Source organism: Saccopteryx bilineata, chromosome 12, assembly GCF_036850765.1.
Source record: "Saccopteryx bilineata isolate mSacBil1 chromosome 12, mSacBil1_pri_phased_curated, whole genome shotgun sequence".
In the NCBI taxonomy this organism is placed as follows: Eukaryota; Metazoa; Chordata; class Mammalia; order Chiroptera; family Emballonuridae; genus Saccopteryx; species Saccopteryx bilineata.
The window spans coordinates 8,279,839-8,298,283 of record NC_089501.1 but is presented as its reverse complement, the minus strand read 5'-3'; the positions used below and the strand labels follow the sequence as shown (position 1 = coordinate 8,298,283).

Below are 18,445 nucleotides of genomic sequence, written 5' to 3'. Positions count from 1 at the left end.
ATGTAGAGCAACCTGCTTTGCATAGCCCACTTGAGCAGAACCTGGCGGTCCAGCTGGGGATGTTTTGGGGCCTGTCTCCTACACAGGGTTGGAGAGGCAGCCAGCCAACAAGCAGGCAAGCCCAGCATTAGGAGTAGTGTGCTGCCCAGGACCCAGATGTGGTGCCCAACACACACTGGTGAGGCCGGTGGCAGAACTGAACTCACACCAGATCCTTCTGACTCTTGAGCTCTGGCCTCCGCGGCTTCCATCACACTCTGCTGTCCTGGTCATCCCGTCTCCAGCATCTCCTTTGGCAATAAATTCTGTAGACTATTGATTAAACAGGAGAAGGGGGGCCATGAAAAACATGTGCACATGTGAGTACATGTGTGTGTGTGAGTTTTCTTAAAAGTATTCATTTTTTTCATGCCTGTCAAAGGGGCAGAGTGTGTATGTGTTTGCATGTGGTGTGTTTGTATATGTGAGTATGTATGTGTATATACGTATATACGTAGGTATGTGTGCTCGCAGGCAGAAGGGTTAAGGGCAGCAAATGGTGATGTTTTAAGCAGTTAGAAATATTAAGAAGCTCTTGCTTTATACTCCTACCCACTCTGTGTCCCCAACTTCCTCCTCTGGAGTGGCTAATGAAGAACCGATCTTGGCACCCAAGTGCCAACCCTCTCCCCAGGCACTTCTCAGGCTATGATGCTGCGGGTAACGCTGAGGTCCAGGGCCGCGGAGACATTCCCCAGCAGTTACTTAGCTGGGTGGTGAAAAGAAAAATGCAGCCTAATTGGTCAGTGGCCTTTTCTAGTGAATGAAGGAGGTTTCTGTTTTAAGAAATAAAGTGACTTCTCCGCTGTTGATTCACTGCCCACAGAGAGATTTTTGAGCTGAGGCTTCCTAGCCTGGGTAGAAATTTGCATACAACTTCCCCTTCCTGCTTGAGAGCCGGTTCCACCGCTTACCTGGGCCTGGAGCGGCCGAGGGCGGCGGAGCGACCCGAGGTGGAGTGACCCGGGAAGGAGAGCGCGACCCTCCGGTAGCCAGGTCTGCCCACCGCGGTTCTAAGGTAAGGAGTTCAGAAGCGGTGCCTGCCTAGCCTCACTCCTTACCCGCTGACCCACTTTCAAAACACTGTTTCCTCCTGTACTGAAATGTTCTACCTTGCTTCCCACCGTGAACTTATTCGCGTGGCGACCAACGAGGGGTGAGAAAATGACAGTTCAAGTTTCTGCCGCGAGAAAATGTTGATGGTCTACTATTTCAGACGGGCAAGTGGAACTTAACTCTTTGGGGAGGGGAGGCACCCTTACCCGGGACGGTTCGGAGCTGCCTGGGAGCCATTTGAGTCCTTAGCGTCCCCACAGTTTCGATTAAGAATCCAAGCCCCAGTTCTCCAAGGAGGGGGCTGGGGCTGGCAGAGTGAGTAATTGGCTTCCAGCCCCAGGACGCGTTAGTAACAGAGGTGGAAGGCAAACTCCCAAGTTTTCTTGATCCCTGTTTCATGCAGGGAAAAAATTAACACATTCTTGGGCCAGAAATTCAGCTCCGCTCTGGGCTGGCTCTGGGCTGGGTTCTCAGCCCTCTCCCGCAGCCGTCCTCCCCTCCAACAACCCAGACGTTTGCTGGCACTGGACAGAGCCTTTAAGGAAAACAAGGAGGAAATGCTATTACTTTATCTTAGAAAGTAATCAAGCTTCATGTGTTTTTTAAGTTCAAAATGGTCTCTTAGAAGAGGGAGTTATTTTTAAAGAGCAGGAAAAAGGAGACCAAATAATTAATTAAGAAAAAAATACCAGAAAACTTGGTTTCAAGAGCCACTTCTTGCTGGCTCCGAGACTTGGGCAATTCACGTTGGTTTCTCTAGGCCTGGATTTCTTCACCAATAAAATGTGTGGGGGTGAGGGATGGTGGTGAACTAACGTGATTTAGTCTAAATTCCTTTCTAACAAAATAAAGCCAGGGAAATGGGAGTCCCAGAGGGGAGCCGTCATGGGTGGTCTTAGAAGGCTTGTTTTGTGTACTGATTTTTCAAGTATATTCATTTTACCTCCTGCTGCTATTGTAGTCCCTGGAGAAAAAGGACATCTTTTCTGAATCCTTTTGTACTCCTTGGCCCCCAGTATACTGTCAAACTCCTTACAGGGGCTCATGATCCTTTCACATATGCTGCTCTGCTTTCTGTTTCACTCATCTGCTCTCAAAGCAAAAGGTAAAATCAGTAGTCCGGACAGGAGGCTGGGGAGAGCTGCGCAGGCACGGCTCTGCGGGAGGGCGCCTGGAATTTAGGAGTATCACGGAGCTCTTGCTAAACATGAGAAAACAGAGGGGTTTTTGAATTAGTTCATGTCCCATTTGGGTTACACAGCACTGTCCTGTGCACTTGCCCGGAGTCAAGCCAGGTCAGAGCTCTGACAAACAAGTCTGGCTCCAGAAGGCTGCGTCCCTGACTCCGCTGGAGCTGGAAATCACTGCTCGGCTAGGCCAATCACTGTGCCGGGGACCTTTCACCGAGCCAAACGGAAGCTGTGAAGCACATCCTGATACCATGTACGGGTGATGACTATGACTGGACACGTTCATTAGGTGGCGGACACACAGAGCCCTTAATCTTCTCCCAAGCACTTCGTTTTTGTTGTTGTCGTTGTTACGATTGGGCAATTACTCTCTGTCACTACAGTGCATACAGGCTGTGGCTGACCAGATGGGCTGACATTGGGCTTTTGGTATTGCTAAAAGGTTTCTGTGGAATATGGAGGCCCTAGTATGGACCTCATCGTGTTTTTAGATAGCTCTCCCTATCCCCCTGGGGTGAGAAGTCAGGAATTGCAAGATGTTTCACTTGAGATGAGTTACGGATTGTATTTTCCAAGAATGATTCACCATTATCTGAAATCAGGCTGTTGTTCGGCTGCCAGCCTAGTGTTGATCCAGAAAGACCATCCACAGCTCATTGTGAATGTAGTGTTGCAGCTCCAAGTCATCCCATGATGGAGCATGATGAGCTGGACCGCGCGGTACCTGCTCTGCTCACCATGTGAGGCGGGCAGACTAGAAGTGAAGTCGGGCAGTGAACCGGCATGGTGGGGAGAAGGCTCTTAACTCAGGGAATGCTCACTTATGGCGGGGGTGGGGTGGGGGGGTGCCGGGACAGAAAATGGTGAAGCCTGCTTCTTTCAGGATTAAGGAGGTAGTGACTTGAAAATGCCCTGAAAATAAAAGGAAGAGGAGAAGGCAGTTATATTTGCAGGCATTCTTTTTTTTTTTTTTTTTTCTGTATTTTTCTGAAGCCGGAAACGGGGAGAGACAGTCAGACAGACTCCCGCATGCGCCCGACTGGGATCCACCGGCATGCCCACCAGGGGGCGACGCTCTGCCCACCAGGGGACGATGCTCTGCCCCTTCCCGGGCGTCGCTCTGTCGCGACCAGAGCCACTCTAGCGCCTGGGGCAGAGGCCAAGGAGCCATCCCCAGCGCCCGGGCCATCTTTGCTCCAGTGGAGCCTCGGCTGCGGGAGGGGAAGAGAGAGACAGAGAGGAAGGAGAGGGGGAGGGGTGGAGAAGCAGATGGGCGCTTCTCCTGTGTGCCCTGGTTGGGAATCGAACCCGGGACTTCTGCACGCCAGGCCGACGCTCTACCACTGAGCCAACCGGCCAGGGCCTGTAGGCATTCTTTAACAGGTACTCAGAAAGATAGATATGCGGGCAGTTTGTCTAAATGAAATCTATGCTTTTGTACATATAGTAGAATCAAAATCTCAGAAATATCCTGAATTCAAATCATTTTCCTGCTGCAGGCAATTTTAGATTAGTCTTTAAAAACATACAGGAATTGAAGACAACTGAGGCAGAAAAGAACACAGATGAGGCACATTACACTTTAAATTCCTTTCAGATCCCATGAAATGCCCCCTAACATTTGATCCCGTTTCCTTAGCAAACGGTCCTGTAGGCCTTTGGTGTGAAAGCATCTGAGGACTGGAACTGAGACGCTCTCCCCCCTGAACCTCTCTCATTTCTTCCCAGTGCATTGTCACCGAGGTATTTTTAGTTCATGAAACCCGGGCTGTCCTTTCTTTGTGTCTCTTGCCCAGCAGGCCTCTTACTCGGCCACATGTGCCCCCATGTCTGACTGCTCAGCTCACTCCGTGCCTGTGTGTGTGCTCATGCACAGATGTATATGTGCAAAGACCTTCCTGGAGACCGGAAGTTAAACTGACTAGTGGAGGAAGGTGGGCTTTTATCCCCCTTATGACCCTTAGAGCTCTGCCAGTTCAGCTTAGTTCCCTGATAATGCGGCTGAAATCAAGCATTTGGTACTGACAAGCACCCCCCCTCCCTGGCCCATGTGTCCCCCTTCCTTCCACCCCACAGACTTAAGCTGGCTGGGGTGTGGGCAGCTCCCTCAGGGATAAGGGAAACTTGGCTCTTCTCTGCCTCATTGTTTCCTGTACTCTGCATGTTTCTGGTGTTTTCCTTCTTCCCCTCCCAGGTCACCAGGTCTCCTTCCATCCCTGAACTCTCTTCCCCCTCGGGGATATCTGCTCAGCCTCCTCCTGGCTCACCAGCTTACCTATAATTCTCTTGCCTTTTGCCTGGATTCATTCTTGCCCTTTCCTTCCCACTGCCCCTGCTCACACCCATGAATACATAAAAATCACAATTTAAATAAGTCTCCTTCCCACACCAATAAAGGGCAAATTTTTAAAAATTTCCTTCAAGGTCTCCTCACTTTCCTTGCTTCTCATCTCTTCCATTCTCATTTCTTCCTTTCCATCCCTTCTTCTTCCTCTCCTTGGTTTTCCTTCCCGCCCCTTCTTCCCCCTCACTCTGGGTCCTGGACTGAATTAAGAATCGCAAATGTGCGCATAGAAAAATCTTATCTGAAACAGGCAAACAAACAAACAACCCACGGGGCTGTTCTTAGGTTGTTCTTTAAATGTTTATTAGCCTTTAGCCTGACATGAGTTGTACTGTGCAGAATGTGAACAAGGGCCAGTAAATGTTCCCTGGTCTCCAGGGCTCACCACTGTTTCCCATCCTCTGGCAAACCAAATGGAAGAACTGCTCTGTCTGGGAAATTCTGCAAGTAAACTTAGAAGTATTTCTTCACTGTAGTTTGACCCTGAGCCAAGCAGTTCACTCAAAACCAACTTCCACTAAGCAAACTGATGTGAAAGTGTGCATGCATTTGGGCAGTAAACAAAGGACATTAATGAGTTTAAAGGTTTTTTTAAATCTGTGACTTTGAGACGCATGTGAAAACTACTCCCTGGGGAATGAATAAGACCTTGAGTATCTGTAATTGAAAGCATCTGATCCAAATTGGATCTGAGGCTCTTCCTTGCTATAAATTTATATACTTATTTTAAAGTCCACCTGAAATATTCATGCTGTGTGCTAGGACTCTTCAGCCCTCTTGTTGACCCAAAGAATGATTAAAAACAAAAAAAAATCCAAGCAGTTGGTGAACAGCAGCGAGCCTTGATTTCTCAGAGCTGGTAATGTGGTCTGTTAATTAATTACTGAGGCTGCTCACTCCTGCCCTTTCTCTGTTTCTAGCTCTGTTATTTGTCTTCTTCCAGGGACATAACACCTTCATTAAATCCTGTCTGTCCTTGCCTCGGAGGCGTCCCCGTGAAGGTATCCCCTCTCTAGATGTATCACCATTTATCATTACCCTTTGTTTGTGCTCTGTCAACCAGCTTTCAATTTATTTTGAATTCAGTTTATGATTAAAATTTAATGAGATCCAATCAAATGCTTTTCCCCCATCAAGATGCCTCTGCAGTTTCATCCATATTCTCTGCTGTCACGGCATGAAGGAAAGCGACTCCAGGTTTCCAGCCTGGTGATCCTTTATGGAACACAGGTGGCCTGTGGCTACACCTCCTTACCTTCAAGGTGAATGATTCTAAAACATATTTGTTCCAGAAGCTTCTCAGGGTTACTTAGCTCTCTCCCTATCCTGTTCTCCCCACCAAATAGCTGTGTAAGTGAATGCTTCCAAACAAGGCACCAAATGGTTCAGCACACAGGCTCTGGGGTTGAGCTGCTTGCGTTTGAACCCCATCCCTGCTATTGATAATTGCTGGCCATGTGACCTTAGGAAAGTTTCTTAACCTCCCTGTTTCTGCAGTTTCCTCATCTGTAAAATGGGACTGACAACAGCCCCTACCAAATAGAATGAGCTAAGTTAATACATGTAAAACACTTGGAACAATGTTTAGCGCATAGTAAATATTCAATAAATATAAAGTTATTGCTAACAAAGTGTAAGGCTTCTTAAGTATGTCCATTTCATTAGGTTTGTATTTTTATTTAACAGCAGATTCTCTATCAGAGTTTGGTAAACTACAGGCCTCAGGCCAAAGGTGGCCCACGGTCTGTTTATGGACCAGCATATTGCTAAGAATGGTTTTGATATTTTAAAGGGTTGCTTAAAAACAAACAAACCCCAAAAAGCAGAAGAAGAGACATATGTGGCCCACAAAGCCTGAACTGTTTATTATCTAGGCCCTTACAGAAAAGGTTTGTCAACCTCCAATATATAAGATTTTTAATGGAAAGAGATCTACAGGCTAGATTCTGCTTTGACTTTGGAAAAGCTATTGAATATGACAGCTTCTGTGCCATAGGAATGGCAGAGTGATACCAAGCGCACCGCCCAGGGCCCAGCTTGTTTTAAGGACCAAATAAAGTGAGGTGTTTCAAATGTGCCAGAAATACACGTTAGTTTAAAAAAGTAAGATCTCCAAACATTAGGTTCATATGCTACTGTTACATGTGGTATAAAACCAGTGAACATAGTCATCTGTTGTAAAAATAATAACAAAATAACTTTTTTATTTTGGGGAGCTTGGTATGGTCTAGGCCCTCTAGTCAGCACTTTATTTACATCTTCTTTTATCCTCACAAATGCCTAGGGGGCAAGTGTTATTTTTCCCATTTTACAGATGAGAAAAAGGAGACTCTGAGAAGTAAAGTAATTTTCTCAAGGTTGCATGCACATCTAATCATGCACCCAGCAGAGAAATAATTTAAACCTAGGGGGTTTGACTCTGGAACCCATGCATATAAATCCTGTGTATTTCCCCACACCCTCGAAATATGTATGTGTTGACTCAGGGTAAGCCCATCTGGAAGACAGCAGCCACAGTTAACTGTGAATAAATGTACATGGCTTGTTTCCCACACAGGCCAAGTGAGGTCTCATGGACATGCAGAAAGGGAGGAGGGGATGATGGGAAGAAAGAAGCTTTTTGATGATCTATGGGATCAGGAAGGTAGTGTTGTCAAGACGAATAGGCTGTTTCACAAAACTAACAACTGAAGTCAGGGTGTGCTGAAGGAGGGAAGGGTGCTGGGAGCAGACATGAGCAAAGAATTGGAGGCAGCTCAGGGGTTCGACAGAGAGCAAGGGCGAGGGAGGGAGTAGAGCGAGAATGGGACACCAGGGAGCATTGTCACATGGGTGCCAAATCTGCTCCCATGGGGTGAGATCTTATCTGTAAAACCGGCTCCCCTGGGTAGGGTAGAGGCGCTCGGAGGAAGGTCTCCGGTTCTCAGAGACAGATAGGCAGCCAAAGAGGGAGAGTCGGGCCGAGAAAACGGACAGATCTGAAGAAAGGTGGGGTCAGAATTGAAGAGCTAGAACCACAGCTCACAGGCCAAAGGACAGTGAGATTCCAAGAAAGATAGTGCCTTTTGGGTCAGATTGGAATGAGTCAGAACCAGACACTTAGAACTGTTTCAGCCTCGTGGTGCAGACTGGGAACCAGCTGTGTTTCTAGGTGGCACCCACCCCATTCCCACTCAGGAAAATGCTCGCAGTCTCTGCTGAATGGTCTTTTCTTTTTAAGGGACATGTTCACTCTCGTAGGTAGTCTCAGGAGTGACTCATTCACATTGTTGTTTTGTTGTTGTTTTTTGAGAGAGAGTGAGTGAGCAAGAGAGACAAGAAGGGAGAGAGAGGGTGGGAGGCATCAACTCGTAGTTGCTTCCACTTTAGTTGTGCATTGATTGCTTTTTCTATGTGCCTTGATCAGGGCCCAGCCAGTGTCTTGTCTCCTTGCTCAAGCCAGCAGCCTTGGGCTTTTCATGCCAGCAACCTTTGGGCCCAAGCTAACAAGCTTTGGGATTGTGTGGACAGTTCCCCTGCTCAACCTGTGCTGGCAAGCTCACGCTCAGAGCCTCGACCTCAGCACTCCGGGTTGAGGCTTATCTGCTGCGCTGCCACTGGTCAGGCCGCATTGGTTCTTAATCTTTGTGAACATCAGAGTCAGTGGAGCTTTTCCTTTATTTATTTTAATCATTTAAGTAGATACATAAGCACTTGTTACAAAATGTGAAAGGTATAAAATGCTCTGAAAAGCAGTTGTGTGCGTCCCCCTTTCCAAGGTGATGCTGCTCTGGATTCTGACGCAGGGGCGCTGGCGAACGCAATCTCCGGCGGCACAAAGGGAGCACTCTGCGTCATTCTGCTCTTTCCTTTTTTAATTTCACAAGAAATCTTGGAGATAGTTCCATACCGGTTCACACTTCCTCAGTCTTTTAAAAAAGACACATTGTATTCATTGTACAACTGGTCCCCGGTTTAAAAGAGCAGTCCCTTTTCGGAGATGCAGCTTATTTCTGGTCTTTGCTATTACAAACATTGCTACATTGCTTATCTTCACCGCCTCTTCACTTCACATGATACTCATACAAATCACTGTAGAGGAAGTTCTTAGAAGTGAAATTACTAGGTCAAAGGGCATAAGCTTTGCCTGACCAGGCCCACTAGAGCGTCAGCCTGGGATGCTGAGGACCCAGGTTTGAAACCCCAATGTCGTCAGCTTGAGTGCAGGCTCACCAGCTTAAGCACAGGGTTGCCAGCTTGAGCACAAAGGTCTCTGGCTTGAGCAAGGGGTCACTGGCTCAGCTGGACCCCTACGCCTTGCCCCCAACCCCATCACAGCAGGTATAAGAAGCAATCAGTGAACAACTAAAGTGACACAACTATGAGTTGATATTTCTCATCTCTCCCTTCCTGTCTCTCTCACTCACTTAAAATAAAAAAAGAAAAGAAAAAGGGGCAAAAGCTTTGCAAATAGTTACTGCCAAATGGCACAAATTACACTCCCCTTGGCAAAGTATGAAAGAACCTGTGTACTGATGGGACTCAAACAAAAATACACAGAGCCCTGGCCCCACCTTAGACTCTCTGGGTGTCAGGCCTGGGCACCTGGATCGTGAACCTCAGAACGAGATTCTGAGCCACAAACTCCCTTGGGTCCCCTCAGCCTATAGCCTCTCCCTTCCCTCAAGGATTCGCCGCAGTGACAGTGACACAAACATGATCTTCAGGCTCGACAGGCCTCAGCTTCTCCGGAGCATCCAGGGCAATGCTAGCAGTGGGGCTCACAGGGTCCTGGCTGGCAGGTCTTCTGTCCCCCTCAGGGCTCAGAACTTTCTCTTCTAGGGCACAGCTAGAAAACCGTTTTTCTGCTTTAATCCAAGTGTCATTCTTGTTAGGGACTAGGACACAGGCCATGCCAGGGTTAGAGCCATGTGGACATCATATGGAGAAGCCCTGGAATAAAACAGGAAAATGAAAATGGTTAGAAGTGGTGAGACACTGAGTGATGTGTGTGTGTGTGTGTGTGTGTGTGACAGAGAGAGGGACAGATAGGGACAGACAGACAGGAAGGGAGAGAGATGAGAACCATCAATTCTTTGTTGTGGCACCTTAGTTGTTCATTGATTGCTTTCTCATATGTGCCTTGACTGAGGGGCTACAGCAGGTGAGTGACCCCTTGCTCAAGCCAGTGACCTTGGGCTCAAGCTGGTGAGCCTTGCTCAAACCAGATGAGTCCACGTTCAAGCTGTTGACCTTGAGGTCTTGAACCTGGGTCCTCTGCATCCCAGTTCGATGCTCTATCTACTGCACCACCGCCTGGTCAGGCCTGAGTGATTTTTTTTTTTTTTTTTACAGTGACAGAGAGAGGGACAGATAGGGACAAACAGACAGGAATGGAGAGAGATGAGAAGCACCAATTATTAGTTTTTTTGTTGCGACACCTTAATTGTTCATTGATTGCTTTCTCATATGTGCCTTGACCGTGGGGCTGCAGCAGACCAAGTAAGCCCTTGCTCGGGCCAGTTACCCTGGGTCCTAGCTGGTGAGCCTTGCTCAAACCAGATGAGCCCGTGCTCAAGCTGGCGACCTTGGGGTCTAGAACCTGGGCCCTCCGCATCCCAGTCCAATGCTCTATCTACTGCACCACCACCTGGTCAAGCCTGAGTGATTTTTTAATGTGCATTTTTATAATACTGACATTAAAGACCAAAATATAAAACTGCCAAGAGCTAGAACCACTGCACAACCCATTAATCTGCCATGGTCCCTCTGATGTGATATTTTTGTTTAGTTGTTCTCTGTGACATCCTCTGGAGGGTCTAGGGCTAAGAGGGGCCCACATGATAGGTGCAGGCATACCCCACCCTCTGCTATTTTGGGTGAAGCTCTTAGGCTACACATGACTAGACCACCTGCCTTGCTGTCACGTGTTCTTATCCCACTGGGTGGTAGAATCACCTTTATTCTGCAAGTAGAGTTGTGATCAACTCTACCCAACTCTCACCTTGGGCCTGACACTGAGTGGGCACTTAAATACTAGAGAGGAAGAAAGAGAGGAAGAAGGAAGGGTACCCGTGTGGTATAATTTGAAGACCTCTAAGGACTTGATCCACCAGATACTTCCTGCTACCTCTGTGGAGCTTGATATTCTCACTGTCCATGATCCTTCCAGCTACACGGATCTGTTGCCTCGCTAAAACAGGTATCAATCATTGATTCATTCAACAAATATTTATTGAGCACCTACAATGTGCCAGGTACAGTTCTGGTGCTGAGAATATAGCTGTGGATAGAACAGTCAAAAATCAAACCCTCATGCCTGACCAGGTGGTGGCGCAGTGGGTAAAGCATCGGAGTGGAACACAGAGAACCCAGGTTCGAAACCCAGAGGTTGCTGGCTTGAGCTCAGGCTCATCTGGCTTGAGTATCAGATCATAGACATGACCCCATGGTCACTGGCTTGAGCCCAAAAGTTGCTGGCTTGAGCAAAGGGTTACTCACCTGCTGTAGCCCCCCAGTCAAGGCACATATGAGAAAGTAATCAATGAACAACTAAAGAGCCACAACGAAGAACTGATGCTTCTCATTTCTCTCCCTTATGTCTATCTGTCCCTCTCTCTGTCTCTGTCACACACACACACACAAATCAAACCCTCATGAACTTTAAATTCGGGGGGAGGGATGACAATAGATATTTGTGTTTATAGTGTACAGTTTGTAATATAAAAGATGAAGATAATTGCTATAGAGGAAAGTAAGCAAGGATGGGAGGAAGTGAGAGGGGCATACAGAACATTTAGAGAGGGTGACCTCACTTAGAAAGTGGCAGCTGAGTAAAGCCCTGAAGGAGAAAGAAAGCAAGCCATGCAGATATGTGGGGGAAGAATGTTCCAAGAAGCAGGAACAGCAAGTGCAAGGGCCTGAGGTAGGGCCTTTGATTTTCTGTGATAATTTTCTCTGGACAGATCAAGAGAGAAAACAACTTAAAGGTAGAAATAATGTTTTATATGTCTTTAGATATAATTTTGAGTACCTTTTCCTGTATACTCATTTGTCCTCTTGAATTTTCTATCACTTGTAGGTATGACCTATTATTTAAAAAAAAAAAGTTTAAGTTTCTGCCTAAAGAGGACACACAGCACGGTTCAGAAATTATTTGCTGTTTAAATATTTGGTAGCAACATGTTTAAATCATTAGGGTCCATTTCTTCTTTCTTTCTTTCTTTTTTTTTTTAATAAATTTTTATTAATGGTAATGGGATGACATTAATAAATCAGGGTACATATATTCAAAGAAAACATGTCTAGGTTATTTTGTCATCAAATTATGTTGCACACCCCTCGCCCAAAGTCAGATTGTCCTCCGTCACCCTCTATCTAGTTCTCTGTGCCCCTCCCCCTCCCCCTAACTCTCTCCCTCCCTCCCTCCCATGTCCTCCCTCCCCCCCACCCTTGGTAACCACCACACTCTTGTCCATGTCTCTTAGTCTCATTTTTATGTTCCACCAATGTATGGAATCATGTATTTCTTGTTTTTTTCTGATTTGCTTATTTCACTCCTTATAATGTTATCAAGATCCCACCATTTTGCTGTAAATGATCTGATGTCATCATTTCTTATGGCTGAGTAGTATTCCATAGTGTATATGTGCCACATCTTCTTTATCCAGTCTTCTATTGAAGGGCTTTTTGGTTGTTTCCATGTCTTGGCCACTATGAACAGTGCTGCAATGAACATGGGGCTACATGTGTCTTCACGTATCAATGTTTCTGAGGTTTTGGGGTATATACCCAGTAGAGGGATTGCTGGGTCATAAGGTAGTTCTATTTGCAGTTTTTTGAGGAACCACCATACTTTCCTCCATAATGGTTGTACTACTTTACAGTCCCACCAACAGTGAATGAGGGTTCCTTTTTCTCCACAGCCTCTCCAACATTTGCTATTACCCGTCTTGTTGATAATAGCTAATCTAACAGGAGTGAGGTGGTATCTCATTGTAGTTTTGATTTGCATTTCTCTAATAACTAATGAAGCTGAGCATCTTTTCATATATCTGTTGGCCATTTGTATCTCTTCCTGGGAGAAGTGTCTGTTCATGTCCTCTTCCCATTTTTTTATTGGATTGTTTGTTTGTTTGTTGTTGAGTTTTATGAGTTCTTTGTAAATTTTGGATATTAGGCCCTTATCTGAGCTGTCGTTTGAAAATATCAGTTCCCATATAATTGGCTGTCTGTTTATTTTGATATCAGTTTCTCTTGCTGAGCAAAAACTTTTAATTCTGATGTAGTCCCATTCATTTATCTTTGCCTTCACTTCTCTTGCCATTGGAGTCAAGTTCATAAAATGTTCTTTAAAACCCAGGTCCATGATTTTAGTACCTATGTCTTCTTCTATGTACTTTATTGTTTCAGGTCTTATATTTAGGTCTTTGATCCATTTTGAATTAATTTTAGTACACGGGGATAGGCTGTAGTCGAGTTTCATTCTTTTGCATGTGGCTTTCCAGTTTTCCCAACACCATTTGTTGAAGAGGCTTTCTTTTCTCCATTGTGTGTTGTTGGCCCCTTTATCAAAGATTATTTGACCATATATATGTGGTTTTATTTCTGGGCTTTCTATTCTGTTCCATTGGTCTGAGTGTCTATTTTTTGCCAATACCATGCTGTTTTGATTATCGTGGCCCTATAATATAGTTTAAAGTCAGGTATTGTAATGCCCCCAGCTTCATTCTTTTTCCTTAGGATTGTTTTGGCTATTCGGGGTTTTTTATAGTTCCATATAAATCTGATGATTTTTTGTTCCATTTCTTTAAAAAATCTCATAGGGATTTTGATGGGAATTGCATTAAATTTGTATATTGCTTTGGGTAATATGGCCATTTTGATTATATTTATTCTTCCTATCCAGGAACAAGGAATATTTTTCCATCTCATTGTATCTTTTTCGATTTCCCTTAACAATGCTTTGTAATTTTCATTATATAGGTCCTTTACGTTCTTTGTTATGTTTATTCCTAGGTATTTTATTTTTTTTGTTGCAATCGTGAAGGGGATTATTTTTTTGAGTTCGTTTTCTAATATTTCATTGTTGGCATATAGAAAGGCTATGGACTTTTGTATGTTAATTTTGTATCCTGCGACCTTACTGTATTGGTTTATTGTTTCTAATAATCTTTTTGTGGAGTCCTTCGGGTTTTCGATGTATAGGATCATATCATCAGCAAAAAGTGATAGCTTTACTTCTTCTTTTCCGATATGGATGCCTTTTATTTCTTTGTCTTGTCTGATTGCTCTGGCCAGAACTTCTAGCACCACGTTGAATAAGAGTGGAGAGAGTGGACAACCCTGTCTTGTTCCTGATTTAAGATAGAAAGTCTTCAGTTTTATGCCGTTTAATAGGATGTTGGCTGATGGTTTATCATATATGGCCTTTATCATGTTGAGATATTTTCCTTCTATACCCATTTTGTTGAGAGTCTTAAACATAAAATTGTGTTGTATTTTATCAAAAGCCTTTTCTGCATCTATTGATAAGATCATGTGGTTTTTGTTCTTTGTTTTGTTGATATGGTGTATTACATTAACCGTTTTGCGTATGTTGAACCATCCTTGAGATTCTGGGATGAATCCCACTTGATCATGATGTATTATTTTTTTAATATGTTGTTGTATTCGGTTTGCCAGTATTTTGTTTAGTATTTTAGCATCTGTATTCATTAGAGATATTGGTCTGTAGTTTTCTTTCTTTGTGCCATCCTTGCCAGGTTTTGGTATGAGGGTTATGTTGGCTTCATAAAATGTGTTTGGAAGTATTGCTTCTTCTTCAATTTTTTGGAAGACTTTGAGTAGAATAGGAACCAAGTCTTCTTTGAATGTTTGATAGAATTCACTAGTATAACCGTCTGGGCCTGGACTTTTATTTTTGGGGAGGTTTTTAATAGTTTTTTCTATTTCCTCCCTGCTGATTGGTCTGTTTAGGCTTTCTGCTTCTTCATGACTCAATCTAGGAAGGTTGTATTGTTCTAGGAATTTATCCATTTCTTCTAGATTGTTGTATTTGGTGGCATATAATTTTTCATAGTATTCTACAATAATTCTTTGTATATCTATGATGTCTGTGGTGATCTCTCCTCTTTCATTTTGGATTTTATTTATTTGAGTCCTGTGTCTTTTTTCCTTGGTGAGTCTTGCTAAGGGTTTGTCAATTTTGTTGATCTTTTCAAAGAACCAGCTCCTTGTTTTATTGATTTTTTCTATAGTTTTTCTGTTCTCTATTTCATTTATTTCTGCTCTGATTTTTATTATCTCCTTTCTTCGGCTGGTTTTGGGTTGTCTTTGTTCTTCTTTTTCTAGTTCCTTAAGGTGTGAAGTTAAGTGGTTTACTTCGGCTCTCTCTTGTTTGTTCATATAGGCCTGAAGTGATATGAACTTTCCTCTTATTACTGCTTTTGCTGCGTCCCAGAGATTCTGATATGTCGTATTTTCATTTTCATTTGTCTGTATATATCTTTTGATTTCTGCACTTATTTCTTCTTTGACCCATTCATTTTTTAGAAGTATGTTGTTTAGTTTCCACATTCTTGTGGGTTTTTCTCCCTCTTTTTTGCAGTTGAATTCTAGTTTCAAGGCTTTATGATCAGAAAATATGCTTGGTACAATTTCAATTTTTCTAAATTTGCTGATATTGTCTTTGTGGCCCAACATATGGTCAATTCTTGAGAATGTTCCATGTACACTAGAGAAAAATGTATACTCTGTCGCTTTGGGATGAAGTGTCCTGTAGATGTCTATCATATCCAGGTGTTCTAGTATTTCGTTTAAGGCCACTATATCTTTATTGATTCTCTGTTTGGATGACCGATCTAGAGCCGTCAGCGGTGTATTGAGGTCTCCAAGTATGATTGTATTTTTGTTAGTTTTTGTTTTAAGGTCAATAAGTAGCTGTCTTATATATTTTGGTGCTCCTTGGTTTGGTGCATATATATTAAGGATTGTTATGTCTTCTTGATTCAACTTCCCCTTAATCATTATGAAATGACCATTTCTGTCTCTGAGTACTTTTTCTGTCTTGTAGTCAGCATTATTAGATATGAGTATTGCTACACCTGCTTTTTTTTGGGTGTTGTTTGCTTGGAGTATTGTTTTCCAGCCTTTCACTTTGAATTTGTTTTTATCCTTGTTGCTTAGATGTGTTTCTTGTAGGCAGCATATAGTTGGATTTTCTTTTTTAATCTATTCTGCTACTCTGTGTCTTTTTATTGGTAAGTTTAATCCATTTACATTTAGTGTAATTATTGATACTTGTGGGTTCCCTACTGCCATTTTATAAATTGCTTTCTGTTAGTTTTGTATCTAGTTTGATTCTTCTCTTTTGTTTTTCTATCATTTGTTTTTGTTTGTTTGTGTTCCATACTTCTTTCCTCTGTTGCTACCTTTTTTAAGTCAAGTGTTTTTGTGGTGGTTTTTTTAAGGGTGGTTACCATTAAGTAATGAAAAGGGTACCTAGCATATTCATTGTAGTACCCTATCTTATAAGTATTTCTGCACTTCATCATCCTTTGCTACTGTTAATCTCCATCCTCTCCCCCCTTTTTTTCCTTTGTTGTCACAGTTTAAGTTTGGTTTTATTGTGTTCTTGGTGGAGCTGTTACTTGTGGTGTTGTTTTCTTTTGTTCTTTGAATCTGGTTGGAAAACCCCCCTTAGTATTTCCTGGAGTGGGGGCTTTCTGTTGATAAATTCTCTCATCTTTTCTGTATTTGTGAATGTTTTTATATCTCCTTCATACTTGAAGGATAGCTTTGATGGGTATAGTATTCTTGGCTGAAAGTTCCTCTCTTTCAGGGCTTTAAATATTGGGGTCCACTCTCTTCTAGCTTGTAGAGTTTCTGCTGAGAAATCTGATGATAATCTAATAGGCCTTCCTTTATATGTTGTACTCTTCTTTTCCCTGGCTGCCTTGAGAATTTTTTCTTTGTCATTGGTTTGTGTCATCTTTATTATGATGTGCCTTGGAGTGGGTTTGTTGGGGTTAAGAAAACTTGGTGTTCTGTTTGCTTCTTGAATTTGAGGCTTTAGTTCCTTCCACAGGCTTGGGAAGTTCTCGTCTATTATTTGTTTGAGTATATTCTCCATTCCATTTTCTTTCTCTTCTCCCTCTGATATACCCATTATTCTTATGTTATTCTTTCTGATGGAGTCAGACAATTCCTGTAGGGCTTTCTCATTTTTTATTATTTTTGAGTCTCTTTCTTCTTCTCTCTGTTGTGCCTCAAGTTGTTTGTCTTCTATTTCACTAATCCTATCTTCAATCTGGGCTGTTCTGTTAGCTAAGCTTGTTACCTCGTTTTTCAGCTCGTGAATTGAGTTTTTCATTTCTGTTTGATTTGTTTTTATAGTTTCAATTTCCTTGGTAATATATTCTTTGTGTTCATTGAGTTGTTTTCTGATCTCCCTATATTGCCTTTCTGTGTTTTCTTGTATATCTCTGAGTATTTTTAAGATTTCTATTTTAAATTCTCTGTCATTTAGCTCCAAGGCTTCCAATATGTTAAGTCTTTTCTCCATAGATTTTTCCACATCTATTTGTGTTACCTCTCTTTCTTTTGTATCCATAATATTCGATTTCCTCTTTCTTATCGGCATCTGAGGGTAGTCTTATTGATAGCACGCAGGTGCACTCCCTGGCGGCTTGAATGAGCGTCGCTGTGGTAGCTTCCTCCACACCCTCGTCTCTCAGATTCAAGTGATAACAGTCCTTTTGCTTTCAGTTTGTGTGGAACTCCGGAATGCTCCGAGGATAAATTTTTCTGTTTCTAGTTGATAAATTTGTTGTGATTTAGGGGAGAGCTGTCGGACGCGCTTCTCACGGCGCCATTTCCGTGACGTCACTCCCCGAATTTCAAAGACTGCGCTCTTTGCGCCCGCTCCGCCTGCCGGCGTCTCCTCTTTCTTTCTTTCTTTCTTTCTTTCTTTCTTTCTTTCTTTCTTTTTTTTATATATATTTTTCTAAAGTTGGAAACGGGGAGGCAGTCAGACAGACTCCCGCATGCGCCCGACTGGGATCCACCCAGCACGCCCACCAGGGGGCAATGCTCTGCCCATCTGGGGCGTTGCTCTGTTGCGACCAGAGCCATTCTAGAGCCTGAGGTAGAGGCCACAGAGCCATCCTCAGCACCCGGGCCAACTTTGCTCCAATGGAGCCTTGGCTACGGGAGGGGAAAGAGAGACAGAGAGGAAGGAGAGGGGAAGGGGTGGAGAAGCAGATGGGCGCTTCTCCTGTGTGCCCTGGCCGGGAATCGAACCCGGGACTCCTGCACATCAGGCCGACACTCTACCACTGAGCCAACCAGCCAGGGCTAGGGTCCATTTCTTTCAAGGATTACTAATTCCTAGCTTTCCCGAGAGGTTGCTCATTACCGTGCCAGGTGTATTTACTACCATCCAAGGGGGTCCTTTGTTCCTTTCAGACCAGTTTTAACTGTAGAATTACCACAGTAAGATGGGCCTCAGATTTCCAATTATGTGAGATGATGGCACTTGTTACTTTTTTTTTGTTTTTTAGATTTTATTTATTGATTTTTAGAGAATAGAGAGAAAGAGAGACAGAGAGGAAGGAGGGGAAGATTGGGAAGCATTGATTTGCAGCAGCTGCTTCTTATATGTGCCTTGACTAGGCAAGCCCAGGGTTTCGAACCAGGGACCTCCAGGTCAAGGCCCCATCCACTGCACCACAACAGGCCAGATGGCTCTTGTCACCTTTTTTTTTTTGTTGTTGTTTTTTTTTCATTTTTCTGAAGCTGGAAACGGGGAGAGACAGTCAGACAGACTCCCGCATGC

General features: G+C 43.7%; 1 protein-coding gene and 1 non-coding gene across 3 annotated transcripts in view; one reads left to right on the top strand and one right to left on the bottom strand.

The window, feature by feature from the left end:
- The first annotated feature begins 856 nt into the window (after window positions 1-856).
- TRAF3IP2 (TRAF3 interacting protein 2) overlaps window positions 857-18,445 on the top strand; it is a 60,742-nt gene continuing 43,153 nt past the window's right edge. The window contains exon 1 of one of the 2 annotated variants that reach the window (XM_066247762.1): window positions 857-1,057. The gene's annotated coding sequence lies outside the window, so the exon portion shown is untranslated. The remainder of the gene's footprint in view (window positions 1,058-18,445) is intronic. The other variant, XM_066247761.1, reaches the window with a different exon arrangement.
- Window positions 17,890-17,965, bottom strand: TRNAI-GAU (transfer RNA isoleucine (anticodon GAU)). Its single transcript has one exon. It is a non-coding gene; the product is annotated as a tRNA-Ile (tRNA).